Raw genomic sequence first — 25,574 nt, forward strand, 5'->3', positions numbered from 1 at the left:
TGCCTCAGTTGGTTGGGCATCCAACTCTTGATTTTTGGCTCAGGTCATCATCTCAGGGTTTGTGAGTTCAGGCTCTGCATCTGGCTCTGGGCTGATGGTGTGGGGTCTGCTTGGGATTCTCTCTCTCTCTCTCTCTCTCTCTTTGCTCCTTGCCTGCTTGAGCACTCTCTCTTTCTCAAAATAAACTTAAAAAAAAACAACAACAACTAAAAAGCAGGACAGGGAAAACTTTTGGAAAAAAATCTGAGAGGGACTCTGCAGATCCTTGCCCAGAGAAGCAATCATAACTGGTGAAAAAGGAATTTTTTTTAAGCAGGCTCCATGCCCAGCATGGCTCTTGAACTCACTAACCTGAGATTAAGAGTCCCATGCTATACCACCAAAGCCAGCCAAGCACCCAGGTGAAAATTACTGTTTTAAAAACAACAATTTAAGTCTCTGGAAATTGTCCTAAGAGCATACAGTAAGAAAAAATTAATAAAAATTCAGGGTGCCTTGGTGACTCAGTCAGGTAAGTGTGAGACTCTTGACTTCAACTCAGGTCATGATCTCTCAGTTGGTGAGTTTGAACCCCAAATTAGGCTCTGGACTGGCAGTGCAGAGTCTGCTTGGGATATTCTCTCTCTCTCTCTCTCTCTCTCTCTCTCTCTCTCTCTCTGTGCCCCTCTCCCACTTGTGCTTGCTTGCTCTCTCTCTCTCAAAATAAGTAAACTTAAAAAAATAAAATAAAAACTTCAAGAAAATAGTCTTGAGGCACCTGGTTGGTTCAGTCAGTTGAGTGTCCAGCTTTTGGTTTCAGCTCATGTCATGATCTCATGGTTCGTGGGATTGAGCCCCATGACAGGCTCTGCGTGGACAGTGCAGAGCCTCCTTGGGATATTCTGTCTCTCACTCTCTCTCTCTCTGCCCCTCCGCTGCTTGCTCTCTCTCAAAATATACAAATAAATTAAAAAAAAAAGAAAATAGACTCTTGGTAGAAACAGTAAGAGCAATAATGAGTCTGTGGCACTTAATCCCTCAACCCATCACAACAGATGTAACATTCCAGGTACGTACGGTCAAAAAAGCCTCTCCCATCAGCTATAAGTCAAGGAGTACAATACCTTCCCCTTCTCTCCCCACAGAGCTCTGGATTGCAAATACTAAATTCAAGGCAGTGTGGCCAGAAGGTCAGGCGCTCCCTTCCTCCACACTAACCCAATTCACAGGACACAGTTCTATTCTGGGCACAGCCGGACAAGAATACTGGGGCAACTCAATCACCTGCTGGTAGGACAGAGGCAAGGCAATAAGACCAGAGACTACTGTACCCCCACCCGGCACTCTGTTCATACAGTATAAATTTCACCCCAGAAGTGAGCCATCGGCCCCACCTACGGTTCTAGGGCAATGGGGCTCAGAGAATTTGCCCAAAAGGAAAGACAAGCTATAATAAGTGAGCCCTCATGTTCTTCCCAACAGGAATGACTTTATCCTAGAAGAGTGTACAAACATTCAAACCTAAAGGCACTCTTAAAAACAGAGGAAACTTAGTATCTCTATGAGAACAACAATCTAAACCATAGGCCAGCTAGTTTTAAGAGAGACCCAAGGAACCTAAAAAGAAGTGCTCCTGTGAACATGGAACCCACTTAGGATTCTCTCTCTCTCTCTCTGCCTCTCCCCAGCTCACGCTAGCTCTCTCTCAGAATAAAAACACATGAAAAATTTTTTAAAAGGAGACCTAAATAAATGTAAAGATACCCTATGTTCATGGATTAGAAGACTTTAATATTGTTAACATGGCTTTACTCCCTAAAACTGACCTACAAATTCAATATAATCTCTATCAAAATCCTGGCTGGCTTTTTTATAGAAATTGCCAAACTGATGCTAAAATTTATATGAAAACTCAAGAGGGGCGCCTGGGTGGCTTAGTCGGTTAAGCGTCCGACTTTCGCTTAGGTCATGATCTCGCGGTTCGTGGGTTCGAGCCCCGCGTCGGGCTCTGTGCTGACTGCCAGCTCAGAGCCTGGAGCCTGTTTCAGTCTGTGACTCCTTCTCTCTCCGACCCTCCCCTGCTCACGCTGTTTCTCTCTCTCTCTCTCCTAGAAATAAATAAAAAACATTAAAAAATTAAAGAAAAAAAAAGGAAACTCAAGAGACCTCGGAGACCGTAAACAATCTTGAAAAAGAACAAAGATGGAGGACTTATTACTAGTTTCAAAACACTACAAAAAAATCTTACTATAAAGCTACAATAAACAATGCTATAGGCAGAAGAACAGAATAGAATGGAACAGAATTGAGAGTCCAGAAATAAAAACTCACTTTTATGGTCAACTTAACACTTAAATTGCTAAGACAACTGAATAAAGAACAATCTTCAATAAATGGTACGGGACAATGAATATCCATGTGGAAAAAAAGAAGCTGGATCCTTCCTTCACACACTCTTTACATACACAAATAAACTGTATCATGGCTCCAAATCTAGAAGCTCAAACTGTAAAGCTCTTAAAAGAAAGCCTACTAGTACATCTTCATGTTCCAGGGTTAGGCAATGTTTTAGATATGGCATCAAGCACAAGAGCACAAAAGAAAAAATATACTGGACTTCATCAAAATTGAGCTTCAGCACAAAACTTTTGTGCTACCAACACTATGAATGTAATTAATGCCAATGAGTAGTTAAATTAATAATCGGTAAAATAGCAAAATGTGTTATATATTTTTTCAACAATAAAAGTTAAGTGTGGGGCCCGTGGGTGGCTCAGTTGGTTAAGCCTCCAACTCTTGCTTTTGGTTCAGGTCATGCATGATCTCATGGTTCATGGAATCAAGCCCAGCACTGGGCTCTGTGCTGGCAGCATGGGCCCGCTTGGGATTTTTTCTCTTCCCCTGCCCCTCTCTAAAATTGACTGTGGCTGCAAAGCTCTGTGAATATACCGCAAAGAGCTAAACTCTACACTTCAAATGTGTGATTTATAAGGTTTGTGAATTATATCTCAATAAAGCCTTTATATATATTTAAAAAAAATTTTTTTTAATGTTTTTTATTTATTTCTAGGAGAAAGAGAGAGAGAGAGAGACAGTGTGAGCAGGGGAGGGTCAGAGAGAGAGGGAGTCACAGACTCTGAAACAGGCTCCAGGCTCTGAGCTGGCAGTCAGCACAGAGCCCGACGCGGGGCTTGAACCCACGAACCGCGAGATCATGACCTGAGCGAAAGTCGGACGCTTAACCGACTAAGCCACCCGGACGCCCCCCTTTATATATATTTTAAAGAGTGGCTATATTAATAGCAGATCAAAGAGATTTCTGAACAAAAAACAAAATAATATCTCCAGATACACTTTTAAATGAAAAATTAAATCTTGCCATTTACACAAAAAATTTTTTATTCATATGCACATAAGACCAGGTCTCATTATTCACAGTAGTTATGATCTATAAAGTCGCTACAAAACATGAATTGCCGGATACTGCATTATCACTAGGGGACACACAGGGTTAGGTTCCTACAGGCTCTGGTCACAAGATTTTCATCAGTCAATTAACATAGAAGCTTGTTTTATACGTATTTCTGTTTAAACACACTTTAAAATATCTTCCTGGTTTGTGAACACTGAATTCATGCTAAGAGCAGTGGAACTCCAACCACAATATAAGTGCCTAAAGAAGGCTTATCTAAGATGTATTTTCTCCGCAAAGTACACATAGCCTCTTGTATTTAGGAACACTTGAGCGCTTCAGCTTTATGCTTGGGAGTCATTTTAAACAGTGAAATCACCAAGGGCACCTGGGTATCTCAGGGCATCATCTCGCAGTCTGTGAGTTTGAGCCCAGCGTCAGGCTCTGGGCTGATGGTTCCGAGCCTGGAGCCTGCTTCGGATTCTGTGTCTCCCTCTCTCTGCCCCTCCCCCTCTTGTGCTCTGTCTCTCTCTCTCTCTCAAAAATAAATAATTAAAAAATTTGTTTAAGTGAAATCACCAAGAAAAAAGGACTAAAATGAGAAAAAGAGCATAAAGGGGTACCTGGGTGGTTCAGTTGGGTAAGCGTCCAAACTTTGGCTCAGGTCATGATCTCACGGTTTGTGGGTTCAAGCCCACAAGTTTGTGTCGGGCTCTGTGCTGACAGCTAGCTCAGAGCCTGGGGCCTGTTTCAGATTCTGTGTCTCCCTCTCTCTCTGACCCTCCCCTGCTCACACTGTCTCTCTCTCTCAGAAATAAAACATTAAAAATTAAAAACAAAAGAAAGAAAAACAGTATAAAACAGACCATGAGAGAAGGACATTAGTTTCCATTACAAGAGCTGAAAGGACAGAGCATCACCTTGTTCTACCCTCAGCTCCGGTAAAATACATAAACACTGAATTTGCCATTTTAACCATTTTCATGTATCCTATTCTGTAGCACTAATTACATTCACAATTTTGTGCAACCATCGCCACCAAAATGTTTTTCGCAGTGAGTGGCATTTTACATTCATACCAGCAATATACAAGGGTTCCAAATTCACCAAATCCCTGCCAATGTTTTCTTGCTATTAGGGCCCACATCTTGCTAGATGTGAAGTGGTATTCTGTGGGTCCAATTTATATCTCTATGGACTAATGAGCTCGAACATCTTTTCATCTGCTTAGTGGCCACATGTACAGCTTCTATGGAGAACTATCTATTCAGATCTTTCGGTCACTATTTAATCGGACTTTTTGTCTTAATTATTAGGTGTAAGCATTCTTTATAGATTCTAGGTACTAACCTCTTATCTGATATATAATCAACCAATACTTTCTGCCATTTGTAACTTGCTTCTTCACCTTCTTGAAAATGTCCTCAATGTACAAAATTTTAATTCCGATGCAGTATAGTTTATCAATTTTTTTTTGGTTGCTCATTCTTTTATCAGATCTAAAAATCTACTGCCAGGGGCGCCTGGGTGGCTCAGTTTGTTAGGCGTCTGACTTCGGCTCAGGTCAGATCTCATGGTTCATGGGTTCGAGCCCCGCATCAGGCTCTGTGCTGACAGCTCAGAGCCTGGAGCCTGCTTCCGATTCTGTGTGTCCCTCTCTCTGCCCCTCCCCTCGCTCATGCTCTGTCTCTGTCTCAAAAATAAATAAACTATAAAAAAAATTTCTTTTAATTAAAAAAATAAAAAATCAATAAAAATCTACTGCCAAATCCAAAATCATGAAAATTTACTCATGTTTTCCTTTAAGAGTTTAATGGGTTTAGCTTTTATATTTAGGTGTTTTTTTAATCAATTTGCAGTTAATATTTTTATTTGTTGTGTGGTAAGGATCCAACTTCATTCTTTTGCATGTGGAAATCCCATTGTCCCAACATCATTTGTTGAAATACTCTTCCTTCTCCCACTGAATGGCTTTGGCACCTTTGTCAAAAATCATTTGAATATACTGGAAGAAAAAATAAACTATTAACATATGGTATATGTTGGAGGAGATAGGAACTGAATGAGGACAAGGAGTGGGAGGGAGACTTTTCACTATTAAATTTTGTATACTTTAACTTGTGAGCCACGTGAAAGTACTACTTAATCAAAAACCAAAATAAATTCAGGTTTTAAAAACACAATTATCCGGCAACCCAGAGAACAGGATGTAGAGCTGACAAAGGACTCATGCTTGGAATGTATAACGAATTCTACCAGGGCGCCTGGGTGGTTCAGTCGGCTAAGTGTATGACTTCAACTCAGGGCATGATCTTGCGGTTCGTAAGTTCGAGCCCTGAGTCAGGTTCTGTGCTAAGAGCTCAGAGCCTAGATATGAATTCTGTGTCTCCCTCTATTCTACCTCTTGCCGGCTCACACGCACTCTCTCTCCTTCAAAAATAAACATTAAAAAAAAATTTTTTTTTTTTAAGAATTCTACAAAAGCATTGGGAAAAAGGCAGACAACCCACAGGACAAAAATACAGGTAATAACTTCAACAGACACATCACAATAAAGATATCCAATAAACACACAACATGATGCTCAATTTTACCAGTCAAAAGAGAAATGCAAATTAAACTACAACGTTGTACCACTATACACCCATCAGAATGACTAAAATGTCAAAAACTGGTAATACCAGGCATTAATATGGGCATATAGCAATTAAAAATCTCAGAACACTGCTAGTAAAAATATAAATGTGATAAAATCACTTCAGAAAACTATTTAGCAATATCTACTAAAGCTGCACTATGTGCAGCCTATGTTGTCCACTCTAAGATATATAACCAAGAGAAATGTGTGCATATGTTCACCAAGAGACAGAAGTAGAGCTTCATGAACACATTCATAATAGTAAAAATCTGTAACATATTAATTTAAAAATATATATAAATGCAAATGTCCATCAACATTTGAGTGGGTAAATTTTAGTATATTCATACAACAAATGCCATGAAGACATATGAATAAAGTACATTCACAAGCAACATGAATGATCTCATAAGGCTAAGCAAAAACAGTTAAAATCTGGTACATACTGATTGATATCACTTAAAGTTTTAAAACACGCAAAATTAATCTGGTGCTAAAAGGTAGCATCAGGGGTGCATGGCCGGTTCAGTCAATAGGCCATGTGACTCTTGATCTCAGGGTTTTGAGTTCAAGCCCTACGTTGGGTGTGGAGATTATCAAAAAAAAATTTTTTTAAGGAAAAAAAAGGCCAAACCATAGGTAGTGACTAGAAGAGGACACAGCAAGTTTATTGGGTGTTAGCAATGTACTGTTTCTCATTCTGGCTGCTGGATTTATACAAGTGTGTTTACTTTATGTGTACTACCTGAACTCTATAGAGTTTTATACCTTCAGCTTAAGTATACTTCAATAAAATATTTACTTTAAAAAATACATACATCGGGGGCGCCTAGTGGCTCAGGTGGTTAAGCATCTGACTTCGGCTTGGGTCATTATCAAATGGTTTGTGGGTTCAAGCCTCATGTTGGGCTCTGTGCTGAATAGTGTAGAACCTACTTGGGATTATCTCTCTCCCTCTCTACCCCTCCCCAATTTGTGTTCTCTCTCTCTCTCAAAATAAAGTTTAAAAAAATAATAAAATTAAAATGACATTTATCATTAAAATTAGTCTCCCATCACAGAACTCCTCTGTATGAGTAAATCAGTTTACTACCTTGGCCAACCCATGCTCCCTACCGAAAAGACAAGAAAGATCTTCGGAGTATTTTCTCTGGCATCACACTGACTTTATCCCAAGCTCCTGCAAGGATAAGCAATCTAAGCATGTTGCACCAAGTTTCACACTACATTAAATGACCCACTGGAATCAACAGTACATCTAACAGACATCAAAGGTGCAAATGTAACAAAAATAAACTTCCCACAGTTCAAAATCTGGCAGTAAACCTGTGAAGAGCTCATGTGTAACATGCTGCTGAGAGATCCAGTCATCTAACTCCATCTTCAACATGTGAAACCTTAAGTATTTTGGGATGTGGAAAGAACTGGTAGGTAAATTTCAGAAGTATATTATAGAAGTTTGGTACAAAATTATTAAAATGCTGAAAGTACCAAAGCTGCAAATTAAAGACTTTTGTGATCTTGTGAACCACCATTTATTCAACATTCCAATCAATTTAGCAAATGTGACTACACAATTCACAATCTGAAAATTCCCTCCCATTTGTTTCTTATCTAATTAAATAATAAAAACAATGGTGATCATTCTAATGATGCTTAATTCTCATCAAAATATTACAACAATATCTAAGTGGACACTGATTTAAGAAGACTATTATGTAGGGGCACCTGGGTGGCTCAGTCGGTTAAGCATCCAACTTCAGCTCAGGTCATGATCTCAGAGTTCGTGGGTTCGAGCCCCGCGTCGGGCTCTGTGCTAACAGCTCAGAGCCTGGGGCCTGCTTCAGATTCTGTGTCTGCCTCTCTCTCTGCCCCTCCGCCACTCATGCTCTGTCTCTGTCTCAAAAATAAACTATAAAAATTTTTTTAAAAAAGAAGACTATTATGTAACTAAGGGAAAATAATTTATGTGATTGTGAATGAGAAGGTTTTGTGCTTGTGTGGGTCACTTACTTAGATGTTGCTGGGGTGAATAACAGTTAGATTTGATTTTAAGTTCATTAGTTGCTCTTTCTTTCTGGGGAGAAAACAGTCATTCAAAAAGGAAAGACATTTAATGGTTTTGTTTATTTTTGTGAACTATGTGATGTTGTAAATTGTACTTTTATAACAGTTATTTAGAGCCATTTGGATTTTTTTTTTTTTTTAGTTTGTGGACTCTAGGGTATTAGTGGTTCTGATTTCAAACTGACAATTTTCTAATTTTTTCAAAGCAAATAAGAAAAAAACCTCAGTAAAAAACCAGAACCACTAAAGTAAATATAATGGTGCAGCTCCATACGTGGTCATTTATATTTTTATATTTTCAGGTTATTGGAAGGGAAACGTTCTGTTTAGGGGCTAACGACTGGGATTTCACTTTTATTCTTTTGGCTTTGTTTTCTTCATTCTTTGAACTACCTAATTGTAAAGGAAATGGTATAATTACTCATCTTCATTTGTGACAAGTTTATCAAATAAATCACTTCCATCACACACAAAAAAAAGTACTGAAATACCCTAACAGCAAAGCTTTTACATAGTACTTAAAACTTAAGCTTTTAAAATTATGAAGTCAAGCGAATTGTAAATTAATTATATCCAACTCAAACAGAAGTGACCGATCAGATTCTAAGTTAGGACAAAGGCAGAAGACTGACTGCCTATCTGGTATTATTTGGCAAGGATAGAGTAGATTTAAATTCAGATTTTACTGTTTTTAGGCTAGCAAGCTTTGATATTACATGCCTTACACTGATTAACTACCTGGCCCCTAAAGTCATCTATCTGAGCCTATGCTATTTTTCTCCATATGGGAGAGTACACATTTATGTAAATTTTGTATTTCTGCCTCAGTGACCTCATTTGTTTTTTAAAAAATTGAGGGTATTACCCTCAATCAGAGGATTTTTATAAGGAAATAAGAGAACATGAAAAAATTTTAACTTGAAGATGACATTATTTTAAAAATAAGGAACATGAAGTCTAGTCAGATTCAAATAAACTTGTTCACATCTAATTCTCCCTGCTATCAAGGTTCATTTCATATAGCCTCTTTAATATATATCTCACAACACGAGGTGATTCTCAACAGAAAGAAGGATTTCATATGTGAGGAGAGCCAAAATGCTCTCCTAATCATTTGTCAATTCTCCAGACTCACTTCAGGTTCATCAACAAACTAATACAGTTAAATGATTCTAAGTTCCCTGCCCTCATGTCTGCTCTATTCCGGATGAAAAACTGGTATAGACCTTTGGAGTGACATCAGTTTTTCACAGAAGTACTTACTATGTGAAGATTAGTTTTTAAGTTATTCTCCAGTGAACTGGAAAAGAAATCTGCATATAATTTGGATATTGGCATTCTACCAAGAAACCTAAGTGGGTTAACAGGTCAGACCAGTCCAAAATTCTTCTTCTGACAGTTATTTGTGATGTTAGAAGAAGAAATCTGGAAATTCTCATTCTTCCAAACCCACTGTGGACCACAGGTCAAGCTGTCCATGCCACACATACTCCTTCAAACCCGATTCATAACCAGTGCCTAATACTTCTCACCCAATCCAAACATGGGATGTGACATCAGAGGGCTGAGTAGATATGTTCAGCTTTGCAGAAAAGGACATACTATCAGAGAAACTACATAAAACTATGTAACAAAAGAAAACAAATTTCCACAATTTTTATTCACGAAATTCAAAATATAATAACAAAATTTAGTAAACTTAGTATTACTCAGTAAATAGTACTGAAAACTCAGTAAAGTTTTTGTAACTCAGGTCTAAAGAATTACAGAACTATTTTCGGGCGTTAACATTTTGCCTAACTGGGAGGATCTAGTTAACGTGCCATCAATAAAGGGGTCTCCTTGCCTGGCTAACGAGTAAACCATTCACAAACTGACATTGGTTTTATTTATTTGTTTGTTTTTTAAAGAAACTCTGCCATGATGAGGTATTCCATTTTATAGTCTCTGATTTCTCCATCCTTTGCTCTCCCTGCGAGTTGGGAATATCACGACCAGTGCTTGGTCCGCTATTGTCCACATAATGTACTCTTTTAGTTGAGCCACAGTAAAAATGCATAATAAACACTTTGCCATCTAACTTGAAATAACCCAAACTCTACTGTCTTAAAAATGTGACATCTGAAATCTACTTTTCTCTTTTGTGAAATGATAGGTACACATTGGTAATTAAAATATTTTTGTAAATGTCATGCTATAGCCACACATATGCCTAACAAGCTGTAGCTGCCTCACCGCAATTGGTAGTGCACCAAAAAGAAGCACAAAGCAGTTAGTCCACATAGTCTTTGTCACAACGAGTCATCTGCCACTGCAGGAAGAAAGCAGTCACAGACAATACATAAACAAATGGGCACTGCTGTTCCAAAAATTTTATTTATAATCACAAATTTGAATTTCTTATAACTTTCACATGTCACAAAATAATCTTTTGAATTTTTTTCAACCATTTGATAATGTAAAAATCATTCTTCACTCATGAGTCACATAAAACCAGGTAGCAGGCAAGATCTGGCCCATAGTTTGCCAACCCCTGGTCTAAAGTAAAGTCCAACAATTAACATGCACAGAACTGTACTGACTGGGGGTGACTGGGAGGCTTAGTCGGATGAGCATCAGACTTTGGCTCAGGTCACAATCTCACAGTTCATGAGTTCAAGCCCTGATCGGGCTCACTGCTGTCAGCACAGCCCACTTCAGACCCTCTCTCTGTTCCCCTCTCTCTTTGCCCCTCTCTCGCTCAAGTGCTCTCTCTCAAAAATAAATAAAATTTAAAAAAAAAACTGTATCACCTGACTGGCTCAGTCAGTAGGGCATGTGACTCTTGATGTCAAAGTTGAAAGTTCAAGCCCCACGTTGGGTGTACAGATTACTTAAAAATAAAATCTTAAAAAAAATTGTATTGCTTCACTAAAACAGGAAGAGAACCAAGGATTATCCACTGCTTGAAAGTCTCCAAGAGAAAAAGATCAAGATAAAAAGGAAAAAACTTAGAAAACAAAGTCAAGTTCATGTGCAGAACTTCAGCTGAATGAGCAAACAGGGAAAAGGAAAACCTAAGGAAAAAGACAGGAGAGAGTGTGACCCCACGAGTGCTAACGTCCGAACAGTAACAGTTCCAAAAAGAATAAGGAGAGATGAAAAGGAAGAATCCTTATAAAAACATTTTTAAGGTTAAAATTTTGTTACTCAAAATATAAAGATTACAAAAATAACAAGAGAAAGTAAACTTTTAAAAACAATGAAAAGGGAAAAAAATCAATAGAGGCACATCACTGTATTTAAGAACAAGGGCAAAGGGATAGTTAAAGGTTCAGGTGCACCTGGGTTGCTCAGTTGATTAACGCTCCTGTTTTCTGCTCAGGTCACAAATCATGGTTTGTGAGTTAGATCCTGGCATCAGGCTCTGCACTGCCAGTATGCAGCCTGCTTGAGATTCTCTCTCTCTCCCTCTCTCTCTGCCCCTCCCCTGCTCGCACTCTCCCCCTCTCTCTCTCAGAAAAATAAACTTTAAAATTTTTTAATTTAATTTAAAAATAAATAAAAGGTTTCAGAGGGGGACCTCACTGGCTCAGTCAGTGGAGCATGCAACTCTTGATCTTGGGGTCATAAGCTGAAGCCCCACATTGGGTATAGAGATTACTTAAAAACTTAGGGAGCGCCTGGGTGGCTCAGTCAGTTAAGTGGCCAACTTCCGCTTAGGTCATGATCTCATGGCTTGTGGGTTCGAGCCCCGTGTCCAGGCTCTATGCCAACAGCTCAGAGCCTGGAGCCTGCTTTAGAGTCTGTCTCTCCCTCTCTCTCTGCCCCTCCCCCACTCAGGCTCTGTCTCTTTCTCTCAAAAATATATAAACATTACAAAACAAATTTTTTTTAATTAACCTCAGTGATTTTGCATTGGTGGCACCTCACAGAAGCAAAGGCAAAATACTCTTTGGAGGCTTGTTCCCACAAACCAGGTCTGGAAACTCATAAATAAAGCCCTGATAAACATGCTTAAAATCCCAAACTATAAAACAATGGAAGACACCACCTACACTAGGATCAAGAGTAGGAGGAAGTGGGGCACCTACGCGACTCAGTCAGTGGGGTACGGAACTCCTGGTCTCAGCCCAGGTCATGATCTTGGGGTTCATGGGAGTGAAGCCCACAATGTGCTTGTGCTCACAGCGTGGCATCTGCTTGAGATTTTCTTTCTCTCTCTCCTTCTCTCCCTCTCCCCCTCCCCCCCGCCCCATCACTCCCACACACATGCTTGTTCTCTCTCAAAATAAACTTTAAAAAATAAATAAGTTTCTTAAAAAAAAAGAATAGGAACAAGCAAGTCACAGTAAAAATAAGACCTCAAGAACTTCACATAATGGGGAGCGCCTGGGTGGCTCAGTCGGTTGAGCATCCGACTTTGGCTCAGGTCATGATCTCACGGTTCAGGGGTTTGAGCCCCGCGTTGGGCTCTGTGCTGACAGTTAGTTCAGAGCCTGGAGCCTGTTTCATATTCTGTGTCTCCCTCTCTCTCTCTGACCCTCCGCTGCTCACATTGTCTCTCTCTCTCTCAGAAATAAATAAAAATTAAAAAAAAAAGAACTTCACATAATTATCAAATATGAAGTAAGAATACTTTTTGTATTTTAAAACTAAAAGATAAAATAAAAAACAGCAAAGCAAACAACTAAAAGTAATTTAAGACAAACTATTTATAGTAAATATATATAAAGTACATAAGAATAAAGTTTATAAAGTATACAGGAATAAGATGTGTGAAACATCTCCAGGGTAGGAAAAACCTATATAATTTTTTTTTTTAATGTTTGGGGTATAGGGGGAGTGACCACACACGCAAACGCACAAGCAGGGGAGGGGCAGAGAGACAGGAAAAGAGAATCCCAAGCAGGCTCCACACTGTCAACACAGAGACCAATGTGGGGCTCAGTCTCAAGAACCAGGCAATCACGAACTGTGCCAAAATCAAGAGCCAGATGCTTAACTGACAGAACCACCTAGGTGCCCTAGGAACTTATATAATTTTCAAAACCAGTGAAGATTATCGCTAATGGAAAGGCATACAATGTTTATGAATGGGCAGATACCTTATGATAAAGACAGCAATTTTTTCCCTAATTAATTTATACAGATGGTCTCTGACTCAGAATGGTTCAACTTCCAATTTTACAGCTTTACGACGGTATGAAAGTGATATGCATTCAGGAAAAAACCCTACTTCAAATTCTGAATTTTGATCTTTCCCGAGGCAGGTGATATGTATGTAGTACGTGCTAATTCATGACGATAGGAACAGCAGCAAGCCACAGTTCCCTGTGAGCCACACGGTTATGAGGGTAAACAACCAATATACTTAAAAACATTCTGGACCCACATAACCACTCTGATTTTTCACTTTCAGCACAGCCTTCAATAAATTACATGATATATTCAGTACTTTATTATAAGCTGGGTTTTGTGTTAGACAATTTTGCCCAATTCAAGACTAACATTAAAGTTCTGAGCATGTTTGGGGCGCCTGGGTGGTCAGTTGGTTAAGCGTCCCACATTGGCTCAGGTCATGATCTTGCTGTCCGTGAGTTTGAGCCTTGGGTCGGGCTCTGTGCTGACAGCTCAGAGCCTGGAGCTGCCTGGGATTCTGTGTCTCCCTCTCTCTCTGCCCCTCCCCTTACACTCTGTCTCTCTCTCAAAAATAATGAATAAACATTTAAAAAGTCTTAATAAAAAAGCAGAGATCTGAGCATGTTTAATTAAGATAGGCTAGGCTAAGTTGTAATGTACAGTAAAATACGTGTATTAATGCATTTTCAACTTAGGATGTTTTCAATTTACAATGGGTTTATTGGGACGTAATCCCACCAAAGATCAAGAAAGATCTGCATATTCATAGCACTTCCAACCAAAATGCTTACAAGTTTTTCTGTGTGTGTGTGTGTGTGTGTGTGTGTGTGTATTTATTTATTTGTGAGAGAGAGCACACATGCACATGTGGTGGAGGTGCAGAGAGGCAGAGAAAATCCCAAGCAGGCTTCATGCTGTCAGTGTGGAGCCCCTTGCAAGGCTTGATCCCATGAATTGTGTAAGATCATGACCGGAGCCAAAATCAAGAAGAGTCAGAAGCTCAACCAACGGAGCCACCTAGGCACCCCGAAAAGTTTTTTAAAAGAACTTTCACATGATTCTAAAATATGTAAGAGCAAAAAGTCAACATCAATGAAGATCTCATTTGAAGACAAAGAAGGTGTATATGGAGGAGAGCAAAATTACCTAAATGAACAACAAAGTTTACTGCTTATTATAAAGCTTTAGTAAAAGAAAAATAATGGCGGGGGGGGGGAAGTGTATTAGTTATCTATTGCTGCATAACAAATTACCCTCAAACTTAGTAGCTTAAAACAACAATACATTATCTCTCAGTTTCTTTGAGTCAGGAATTTAGGAATGACTTGGCAAGTAGTTTTGACTCAGTGCCTCTAAAACGGCTGCAGTAATAGGTCAGACAAAACTGCAGGCCATCCAGGGGCACCTGGGTGGCTTAGTCGGTTAAGCGTCCAACTTTCGCTTAGGTCATGATCTCACGGTTCGTGGGTTCAAGCCCCGCATCGGGCTCTGTGCTGACAACCAGCTCAGAGCCTGAAGCCTGTTTCAGTCTGTGACTCCCTCTCTCTCTGACCCTCCCCTGCTCATGCTGTCTCTCTCTCTCTCCTAGAAATTAAAAAAAAAAACAAAAACAAAAAACCTGCAGGCCATCTGAAAACCTGACCACACTAGAGAATCCACCTCCAAAGTGGCTCATTCACATGACTGGCAAGTTGGTGCTGGATGTTGGCAGAAGGCCTCAGTTCTCTACATGGGCCTCTTTACAGGACTGCCACAATGGCAGTTGTTTTCATCTGGAACAAGGATCTGACGAGTAGGAAAAAGCTGGATGCCTTTAATGACCTAGCTTCAGAACTTACTGTTTAATTCTCCTGTATTTTCTTGGTAACCCAGACCAGTTCTGAGTCACTGTAGCCTGAGACTGTAGAAGAATGTGAATACCAGGCGAGAGGAACACTGGGGCCATCTTGGAGGCTGGCCACCACACCAAGCCACAGTAAGCTCAGAATCAATCTTCAACTTACATAACCAACAAAGGATCAGTATGAAGAATTTATCAAGATTCTTGTAAATCAAAAATTTTTTAAGTGTGAGCATTTAGCTAAAGAAAACTAGAAGCTATACAAGTAATTCACAAAAGCAGCAACATAAATTATATACAATAAGTATTCAAAAAGCATTATTCATTAGCACCACATAACTCATGCTGTTTACCTATCATTAAGGCATAGGCTTTAAATATTTTTCTAAAAATGATACATTTATGTTCTTTTAATCCTTATTTTTTTCCTCACTTCCCTTTGGGAACAATGTCCATTCTAAAAAATATTTTTTTAATATTTTATTTATTTCTGAGAGAGAGACAGCATGAGCAGGGGAAGGTAAGAGAGAGAGGGAGACACAGAATCTGAAGCAGGGTCCAGGCTCTGAGCTGTTAGCACAGAGCCCGACGCGGGGCTCGAACCCATGTACCATAAGATCATGACCTGAGCCGAAGTCAGACGCTTAACCGACTGAGCCACCCAGGTGCCCCAACAATGTCCATTCTAGAAGCTAGCTAGGGACAGAGGTTCAGCTTGTGGCCACAAAAGAGACACAGGTTAATGAGCTCAAACTCTGAACTTGACCTCAGGAAAGAAAAGTGACAGAACTCAGTCAACCAGTCATAAACATGAAGGAAAAAAAAAGAGTAGACCTACAGTGAGCTATTTACAAAACGTCAACTTCATTTACTCAGTATAAATGTATGCATTTGCCACCTTCTACTATGCTATAATCTGACACTCAGCCCAGACTCTACATTACCTTCTTACTGTCCCTTTTTGGTCTCAGAGTCCCTCTTACACTCTTAACTACTGAGGACCTCACAGAGCTTTTATTTAGACAGGCTTTATTTACATCAATATACACAATATTAAAAGTAAAAACAGAGAATCTTTAAAAATTGTACTAATATAATAATAAACACTTCTTCCTTTTATTAAAATTAAATATTCCATTAGTTCATTTAAAAATAAACCCATTTTGAGGGCACCTTAGTGGCCCAGTTGCTAAGCATCCAAGGGTTCATGAGTTCGAGCTCAGAGCCTGGAGCCTACTTTGGATTATGTCTCCCTCTCTCTCTCTGCACCTTCCCTGAGCACACTGTCTTTCCCTCTCTCTCTCTCAAAAATATACATTAAAAAATTTTTTTTTCTTAAATAATAAACCCATTTTGGTGCCTGGGTTGTTCAGTCAGTTAAGCTTCTGACTCCTGATTTAGGCTCAGGTCATAATCTCAGGGTTGTGAGATCGAGTCCCACGTTGGTCTTGGTGGCTGGGTATAGAATCTGCTGAAAATTCTCTCTCTCTCAAAAAAAAAATTTTTAACTAAAAATTTTTAAAAATCTGTATTCTTCATCTAAAAAACTTAAAATAGGAGCACATGGATGGCTCAGTCAGTTAAGTCATGACCGACTTTGGCTCAGGTCGTGATCTCAGGGCTCTTGAGTTCAAGCCCCACAGAGAGCTCTGCACTGACAGCTCAGAGCCTGGAGCTGCTTCGGATTCTTTGCCTCCCTCTCTCTCTCTCTCTCTGCTCCTCCCCTGCTCATGCTCTGTCTCTCTCTCTCTTCAAAAATAATTAAATATTAAAAATAAAATAAACCTATTACATGTTTAAACATTTGTATCAAAAAAACTATATTTTCAGGGTGTCTGGCTGGCTTATTTGGTAGAGCACCCAACTCTTGATCTCAGCATTGTGAATTCAAGCCCCATGCTGGGTGTGGAGCCGAGTTCAAAAAAGAAAAGAAGGAACTCTATTTTTTAAAACAAAAAGGCTTTAGTGAAGGGTGGCATTGTTTTTACATTTTTTAAATCTCTTTAATGTCTAGTTTAATATTAGATGGCTGAATATATGCTTTAGCATTTAATCTTTTGTGACAGATTGTTTTGTTAAAGAATATGAAGAAAACCTGGTCTCATACAGCTATGGATTCAAAAACAGGGAAGACTATTTTAATGGCCTCTCAAACAACAGTGGAGGGGGGGGGTGGCACCTGGGTGGTTCAGTCTGTTGAGTGTCTAGATTCTGGCTCAGGTCATGATCCCAGGGTTGTGAGATTGAGATTCAATCTCTATCTCACACTCTCTCTCTCTGCCCCTCTCTCCTGCTTGTACTCTCTCTCTCTAATTAAAAAAATTTTTAAAAAGAAGAAAAAGAAACACACTTGGGGCATCTGGGTGGCTCAGTCAGTTAAGCATCTGACTCGTGATCTCAGCTCAGGTCACGATCTCAGGGTCATGAGTTCTAGCCTCGTGCTGGGCTCTGCACTCGGCATTAAGTTTACTTTAAAAAAAAAAAATCTTGGGGCACCTGGGTGGCTGAGTCAGTTAAGCGTCTAACTTCGGCTCAGGTCATGATCTCACAGTTTGTGGGCTCGAGCCCCACGGCAGGCTCTGTGCTGACAGCTAGCTCAGAGCCTGGAGCCTGTTTCGGATTCTGTGTCTCCCTCTCTCTCTGACCCTCCCCTGTTCATGCTGTCTCTCTCTCTCTCAGAAATAAATAAAACATTAAAAAAATTTTTTTTAATCTTAAAAATAAAAAATACACTATATACACATACATATTATATATGTGTATACGTGTGTGTGTATATATATATATACACACACATATACATATTTTTTTTTTAAGTAATCTCCACACTAAGCACAGGGTTCTAACTCATGACCCTGAAATCAAGAGTCGCATGCTCTACCAATCAAGCTACCCAGGCACCCCCACTTTTTTGTTTTTGTATTATATCCACACTGTTTATTGGGGGTGGGGGCTAGCATGAGTGGAGGAGAGAGGGAGAGGGTGAGAGACAGAATCTTAAACAGGCTCCACGCTCAGCCCCAAGCACAACACCAGGCTCAATCCCACAAGCCTAGGATCATGACCTTAGCTGAAATCAGGAGTCAGACTCTCAACCGACCGAGCCTCCCAGGCGCCTCCAAGTGTATTTCTTAAACATCAGTAGAATGTGGAATTTCAAACCATACTGATGAACTTTTACTACTCCCTTACATTAAAATCTATGGGTCTACTCTACACTTTAAATCTCTTTCCTATACAGGCTTTTGTAACATGATGCATTGGTCAGTTGCAGAATACTGGTTCACTATGTAGATATTCCAAATGCTGACCTTCATTGCACACTATCAAAAAATTCTGAGACTTTAATACACTTCCAATCTCATCAGAAAAGCCTTTAAATATTGAGAAGTCATCAAGTTCATAGTGGAATATACAAGTTTTTTCCAAAATTCTAATTTTCATTTAAAATCTCAATTTTTAGGGGTGCCTGGGTGGCTTAGTCGGTTGGGTGTCCGACTTTCGCTTAGGTCATGATCTCGCGGTTCGTGGGTTCAAGCCCCGTGTCGGGCTCTGTGCTGACTGCCGGCTCAGAGCCTGGAGCCTGTTTCAATCTGTGACTCCCTCTCTCTCTGACCCTCCTCTGCTCATGCTGTCTCTCTCTCTCCTAGAAACAAATAAAGCATTTAAAAAAAAAAAAAATCTCAATTTTTATCATTGGCATGACACATCAGTTGTTTTCCTTCAATTGACAGGCTCAATTCATTCATTTTTGAGAAAATGGCTGCCAAACACCCATGTCTCAAAACCATATGTCAATCATTCTTTCAAGTAAAAATTATTTTTCATGAACATAAAGAAGCTAATTCAGCTTTGAATTCAAACTGCACAAGTACTTTCCCTCTTATACTTGAGTATGTAGCAGAAGCATTTTATGCACACTTCCCATTTCATCACATTTATTAAAAACCAAGATTTAGAGACGCCTGGGTGGCTCAGTCAGTTAAGCATCCAAATCTTGGTTTCAGCTCAGGTCATGGTCACACAGTTCCTGAGTTCAAGCTGAGCCTGTTTAGGATTCTCTCTCCCTCTCTCTCTGCCCCTCCCCCACTCACTCTTTGTCTCTCTGTCAAAATAAAGTTAAAAAAATTAAAAACCAAGATTTAATATAATGTCCTAATGCTTCATCAAAGACAATGAAATTAGTTATGTTTTTTGCTGTTGTTTTTACTTTTACTCTAAATGTGTGGCGGTAAAGATACAAGGACTTTTAGGGGGCGCCTGGGTGGCTCAGTCGTTGAACATCCGACTTGTGCTCAGGTCATGATCTCACGGTTGGTGGGTTTGAGCCCCGCGTCTGGCTCTGTGCTGACAGCTAGCTCAGAGCCTGGAGCCTGTTTCAGATTCTGTGTCTCCCTCTCTCTCTGACCCTCCCCTGCTCACGCTGTCTCTCTCTCTCTCTCAAGGAAAACAAAAACAAAACCACAAAAAGATACAAGGACGTTTAGGATGGCCTGTTCCCACTAAGGTGCCAGCACTTTTACACATCACTGCTTCTGCATCACTAATATAAACATCAGAATGGTGAATAAGGCAAATAACGAATAAGTGTTACCATGAAAACAGTTTAACTCTGTCAACGTCTGAAAGTGTACCGAGACATTTCCCCAAGGTTTTAAGGACCATCTGTGAGAATCACTACTTTAAGGCATTCTCATTTAGGTCTGCTACGAATATAGATAAGGAAATAAAAGGCAGTTAGAGTCTTCTAAAATTTTTGATGTACAGATAGTAGATCCTGTAAATATTTTAAGTTTTAGACCATTAGTTTACAAGTTTCCACGTTATTAATTTTAAGTATCTGGAGAGATCTGGAATGCAAAGGACTTTGTCAGGTATGCTGTACATCACTGTATGCCAGAAAAGCCTAGAAAACCACCAACAATTTACCTTCCCCCCTCTTCTTTCTGCTCACTGTCTAGAGGCGGTCATAAAGGCAATGAAGGACAGCTAGAAGACAACGGACATAATAGTTTGGGTGGTCTTACCATGTGCCAGGCACTGTATGAAGCCCTTTACAATGTATTACCTCACTGAATCCTCACAATAACACTACAGAGTAGGTGCAATTATTACTATCAATTTATGGATGTTAAGTAACTTATCCATAGACATTCAAGTTGTAAATGGTGGAGCTCAGAAACGAATTCAGGTACTCAAGTCTTCTTTTTGTTTTTTTAACGTGTTTTATTTATTTTTGAGAGACAAAGCCTGAGTAGGGAGGGACAGAGAAAGAGGGAGACACAGAGAGTCTGAAGCAGGCTCCAGGCTCTGAGCTGTCAGTACAGAGGTGGACCGGGGCTCAAACTCATGAACCGCAAGATCATGACCTGAGCCGAAGTCAGCCACTGGCCACTTAACCGACTGAGCCACCCAGGCGCCCCTCGGGCACTCAAGTCTTGAATTGTGTGCACTTAACCAACCACAGTGCACTTAACCAACCACAGAAGTATTTCAGTTTTCTTTGACACAGCTTTGACTGCTTGCTAATGACTATATTATCATTCAAAAACTCAAGCTTGTTTATGTAAATAGGGCACTAGAGAAAGTTGGACCTAAAAAAATCCCAAATAGATTTGGGACAGAACTAGCAAACTGCCAAACAATATACATACTCCTGGGGCAAGAACTTCCTAGGGCTCAAAGAGAAGACTCGGCAGAGTGGCTCACCATACTCAGTGATACAGCAGCCAGAGACACGGTGAAAAAGAAGGTGCTCTTCACACCACACCCAGGTACTCCCTCCCACTTACCACGTGAACGGTGCCGTCTCAGGCTTTTCACGCTAAGTTGAAGATTCCGAAACAATCATTTTTCCATGTTGATTTTTCCATCATTCCCCATCAATGATAAGAATATTAAAATTATGTAGATAGCAAAAAGTTGGCATAAAAACCAATACAATCATGGAATTTTCCAGGATAGGAACTCAACCTGTTCACACCTCAAAAGACCTGAAGAAGCTGCCTAGTGCCCTACCCAAAGCTACACAGCTAATTAGCGCAGTGCAAGTTGCTCTCAGCCTAGTTCTTCACCCCCATACCCATGCTGTCTCATAAGTGCCTGCTTACAGAAGGCTCATCTCCTTCAAGAGTTCATTTGAGAGTTTGTTCAGATGCATCAATACAAATTTGTATTTTTATTGACACATGACACCTCTGTACACACCCACTACTGACTGTTAATTTTTTTTGAGAGAGAGAAAAAGCATTAGTAGGGGAAGGCCAGAGACAAAGGGAGAAAGGGAGAGAAGGAGAGAGAGACACCCCAAGAAGGCTCCACATTGTCAGCACAGAGCCAGATGTGGGGCTCGAACTCATGTTAGGTCATGATCTGAGCTGATCTCGGATGGTTAACCAACTGAGCCACTCAGGTGCCCCCACAAAGCACTTTTAATTGAGATCCAACAAATATTAACTAATTTATCTATTTTGATTTTCCAAATATTTCAAGAGTAAAGGGATCAACCTTTCTCTTAAGAATATCTAAATCCAGAGCGGACACCCAGGACTCCAAGATGGCATCGCCCGTACCAATGAAGGAGAAGCAGCTCATGATGTGAAGCTAGGAGAGCTGCCAGGCTGGATACTAATGGGGGATTTCACCCCTAAAGGCATTGCTGGCGCATTTCAAAGAGGTTATTACCGGTATTACAACAAGTATGACAATGTGAAGAAAGGGAGCGTCGCTGGGATTTCTATGGTGCTGGCAGCTTATGTGCTTTTCAACTACTGTCGGTGTTACAAGGAACTCAAACATGAACGGCTACGCAAGTACCACTGAAGAGGGCCCAGTGTGGAGGCACATTCGGCATTCCTGACTGTGACCTTTGAAACCTTTCATACCCTAATTCAGAATTAACCTCCAATAAAAGATGACTGATACTCAAAAAAAAAAAAAAAAAGAATTTCTAAATCCATGTTTCTCAAAGTGTGGTTTGTACAAGAATCACAATCACATGAGGTACCTGTATCATTCCCCACAATCAATGGAGTTTCTAAAACTTCCAAAATGGCATTTAAAAAAGTTTCCAGGTGGGGCACCTGGGTGGCTCAGTCAGTTAAATGTCCAACTCTTGACTTCAGCTCAGGTCATGATTTCATGGTACGTGGGATGGAGCCCCAGGTCAGGCTCTGAGCTGACAGGGAGGAGCCTGCTTGGGAGTCTGTCTCTCCCTCTCACTGGGCCCCTCCTTCGTGTACATTCTCTTTCTGTCTCAAAGTAAATAAACATTTTTTAAAAATATGTTAAAAGTTCTCCAAACGATTCTTACTCATTCAAAAGATATTTAATGAACACTCCCTCTACAATACTCTACTGGGCGAAGATAAGGGAGTAAACAAAAACAAGAAAACATTTTAGATTTCAGCTGTGCTAAGAAGAAAAGGTAACATGTAAGAGAGTGACCCGGAGGACTACTTTAAAAAGAGCCGTCGAGGCGCCTGGGTGGCTCAGTCAGTTAAGCGTCCGACTTCGGCTCAGGTCATGATCTCACAGTTCCTGGGTTCGAGCCCCACGTCAGGCTCTGTGCTGACAGCTACCTCAGAGCCTAGAGCCTGTCTCGGATTCTGTGTCTCCCTGTCTCTGACCTTCCCCTGCTTGTGCTGTCTCTCTCTCCCTCAGAAATAAATAAAAAATTAAAAAAAGATCCATCAGACACAGGATGTTTAGGGTGATGAAAATACTCTGCATGGTATTCTAATGACGGATATATATCATTATATATTTGTTTAAACCCGCAGAATGTACAAACACTAAAAGTGAGCACCAATGTAAACAACAGACTTTGGGTGATCTATCAGTGCAGGTCCACCAACTGTGACAAATGTACTGGTAGGGGAGGCTATGCATGAGTGGGGACTGGGGATACATGGGATATCTCCATATTTTCCTCTTAATTTTGCTATAAACCGAAAACTACTTTAAAAAATGAAGCCTTAGGGGTGTCTATGTGGCCCAGTCGGTTAAACGTCCAACTCTTGATCTCAGTTCAGGTCACAGTCTCACACACACTTCTTGAGTTCCAGCCCCACATAGGGCTCTGTGCTGACAGTGTGGAGCCTGCTTGAATTCTCTCTCTCCCTCTCTACCTCTCCCCTGCTCATGTACTCGTTTGTGCTCTCATTCTCTTTCTCTCAATATAAATAAGCTTTAAAAGTAATAAAAACTAAAGCCTTAAAAAAAAAAAGAGCAGTCAGAGACGGCCTTTCTAATGAGGCAACATCTGAAGTGAGGAACCCTTCACTAANGTGAAAACAGATGGCTGGCTGGTCAGAGGTCTGGAGTGGGGCCCAAGAATTTGCATTCCTAACAAGACTGATGATGTTGATGCTGCTGGTCCAGAAACCACATTTGGAAAACCACTGATGTAGAAGGAACAGGTAAAAAGTGTGAATAACTTTGGTGTATTAGAGACACAGAAAAAAGGGCAGTTAGAAGGAAGGGTAATGCCCTTGTCACTGTCTCAAAACCACCTAACACGTTGACCTAAACCACCAGTTATGGCTCCCTAGACCAGAGAAGGGATTGTGGCTCAGTGATACCTTACACTTGTAAAGCACTTCACAGTGTACAGAAGCATCTTCGCATTTATTATTTAATTTAACTTAGTGAGATGCAAGTAAAGGATTACTAACTACATTTTAGAGATAAACTAAGGGCAGAAACACAAACCTTCTTTCCAGAAAACAATCAAGTGGCATAACTATGTCCCCTGACCTCAAACCCAGTGTTCTAGAACAGCAGGCTTGCTTTTTCAAAGAGCAAAGCAAAGGATACATATAGGAGTTAATATGGGGTGCCTGGGGGGCTCAGTTGGTTAAGTGTCCAACTTTGGCTCAGGTCATGATCTCATGGTTCATGGGCTCAAGACCCTCATCGGGCTCTGTGCTGACAGCTAACTCAGAGCCTGGAGCCTATTTCAGATTCTGTGTCTCCCTCTCTCTCTGACCCTCCCCTGTTCATGCTGTCTCTCTCTCAGAAATAAATTTTTAAAAAATAAAAATAAAATAAAAAATATAAAAGCATACAGGAGTTAATACTAAACAAATTATTTTCTAGACTCCCTGTCTACAAATATGGTGGCTTCCAGACTTAAATTTGTTTTAGATACTGGTTAGAAAGCAACATTGGCAGGGCACCTGGGTGGTTCAGTCAGCTAAGTGTCTGACTTTGGCTCGGGTCAGGATCTCATGGTTCGTGGGTTCAAGCCCCTCATTGGGCTCTGTGCTGACAGCTTGGAGCCTGAAGCCTGCTTCAGATTCTGTGTCTCCCTTTCTCTCTGCCCCTCCCCTGCTCACGTTCTTTCTCTCTCTCAAAAATAAACATTAAAAAAATAAATAAAACCCATTTTGTTTAAAAAAAAAAAAAGGGAAAGAAAGCAACATTGCCTTAAAAATGACAATATTGAATCTCATCTACTTATTACTCTGAGTTCAAAAACAAAGGACAGAATGAAGAGAGAATTCAGACACTCTCCTGCATAAATATCAAAGCATCAATTTCATAACCTCAGTCTCTCAGCCACATCAGTCAAACACAATTTTCATCTTATGTTCCCTCTAAATCTCTCACCTAATCCAGGCTCCCACAAGAGCACTGAATCCCACCTGTCTTACTTACACTCATGAGGCCATGTGCAGTTACACACACATTTTCCACCCTCTACACACCCATTATCACTGAGTATCTTCAACATCAATCAAATCCTTATTCTTAACATTTTTACCTGTAGGTCTCAGTAATTCAAACCCAAAACATCATAAGTGAAATCATTATATCCTTCTTCCTCCAAACACACACACACACACACCCCTCTGCTTCTATTCCTGAATTCTTATATTTGCATTAATAGCACTGCCACCCACCAAACAAGAAACCTGGAACTCAGTCTAGACACATCTGCCTCCCCTATACCAATGTCAAGCCCCCCTCCCTCATCTCCATTCCCAAGACTACTTAGAATTAGTTACTACTGGGGCACCAGGGTGGCGCAATCAGTTGAGCTTCAGGCTCTTGATTTCGATTTCAGCTCAGGTCATGATCTCACAGTTTCATGGGTTCAAACCCCACATCGGACTCTCTGCAGTGACCACCTGCTTGGGATTCTCCCTCTCTCTGCCCGTCCCCTGCTCGGGCTGTCTCTCTCAAAATAAATGAATACACTTAAGGGGAAAAAAAAGAGTTACTAATTAAATAGCTGCCATTTTATTAGTAACTACCATGTACTAGTCACTTTACATATTTCATTCATTCTATCAATAATCCTACGAGGTTGGTAATTCTGTCCTTGTTTCACAACTGAAAAAGCTAAGGCTAAGAGAAATTTATCTGTCCAAGTCACAAGCAGGAAGTAACAAAGTAGACCTCCAAACTCAGCTCATGAAGTCCATACCTGTCCCCATTCCCAAAATGCTTCCTTACTGCTCATTTCTCACTTAGATCACTGTCAAAATTCTCTTCCACCAACTTTGCCTCCC

The 25,574-nt window shown here is 40.3% G+C and overlaps 1 protein-coding gene and 1 pseudogene across 1 annotated transcript in view; one reads left to right on the plus strand and one right to left on the minus strand.

Moving 5' to 3' along the window:
- TRIM33 (tripartite motif containing 33) overlaps nt 1-25,574 on the minus strand; it is a gene marked incomplete at its 5' end in the record, with an annotated part of 119,187 nt that overhangs the window by 91,824 nt on the left and 1,789 nt on the right. The gene's annotated exons all lie outside the window — the stretch shown is intronic.
- Nucleotides 21,614-21,980, plus strand: LOC144234584 (ATP synthase F(0) complex subunit f, mitochondrial pseudogene; annotated as a pseudogene).

This window comes from Crocuta crocuta, unplaced genomic scaffold, assembly GCF_008692635.1.
Source record: "Crocuta crocuta isolate KB4526 unplaced genomic scaffold, BGI_CrCroc_1.0 scaffold180, whole genome shotgun sequence".
Taxonomy (NCBI): Eukaryota; Metazoa; Chordata; class Mammalia; order Carnivora; family Hyaenidae; genus Crocuta; species Crocuta crocuta.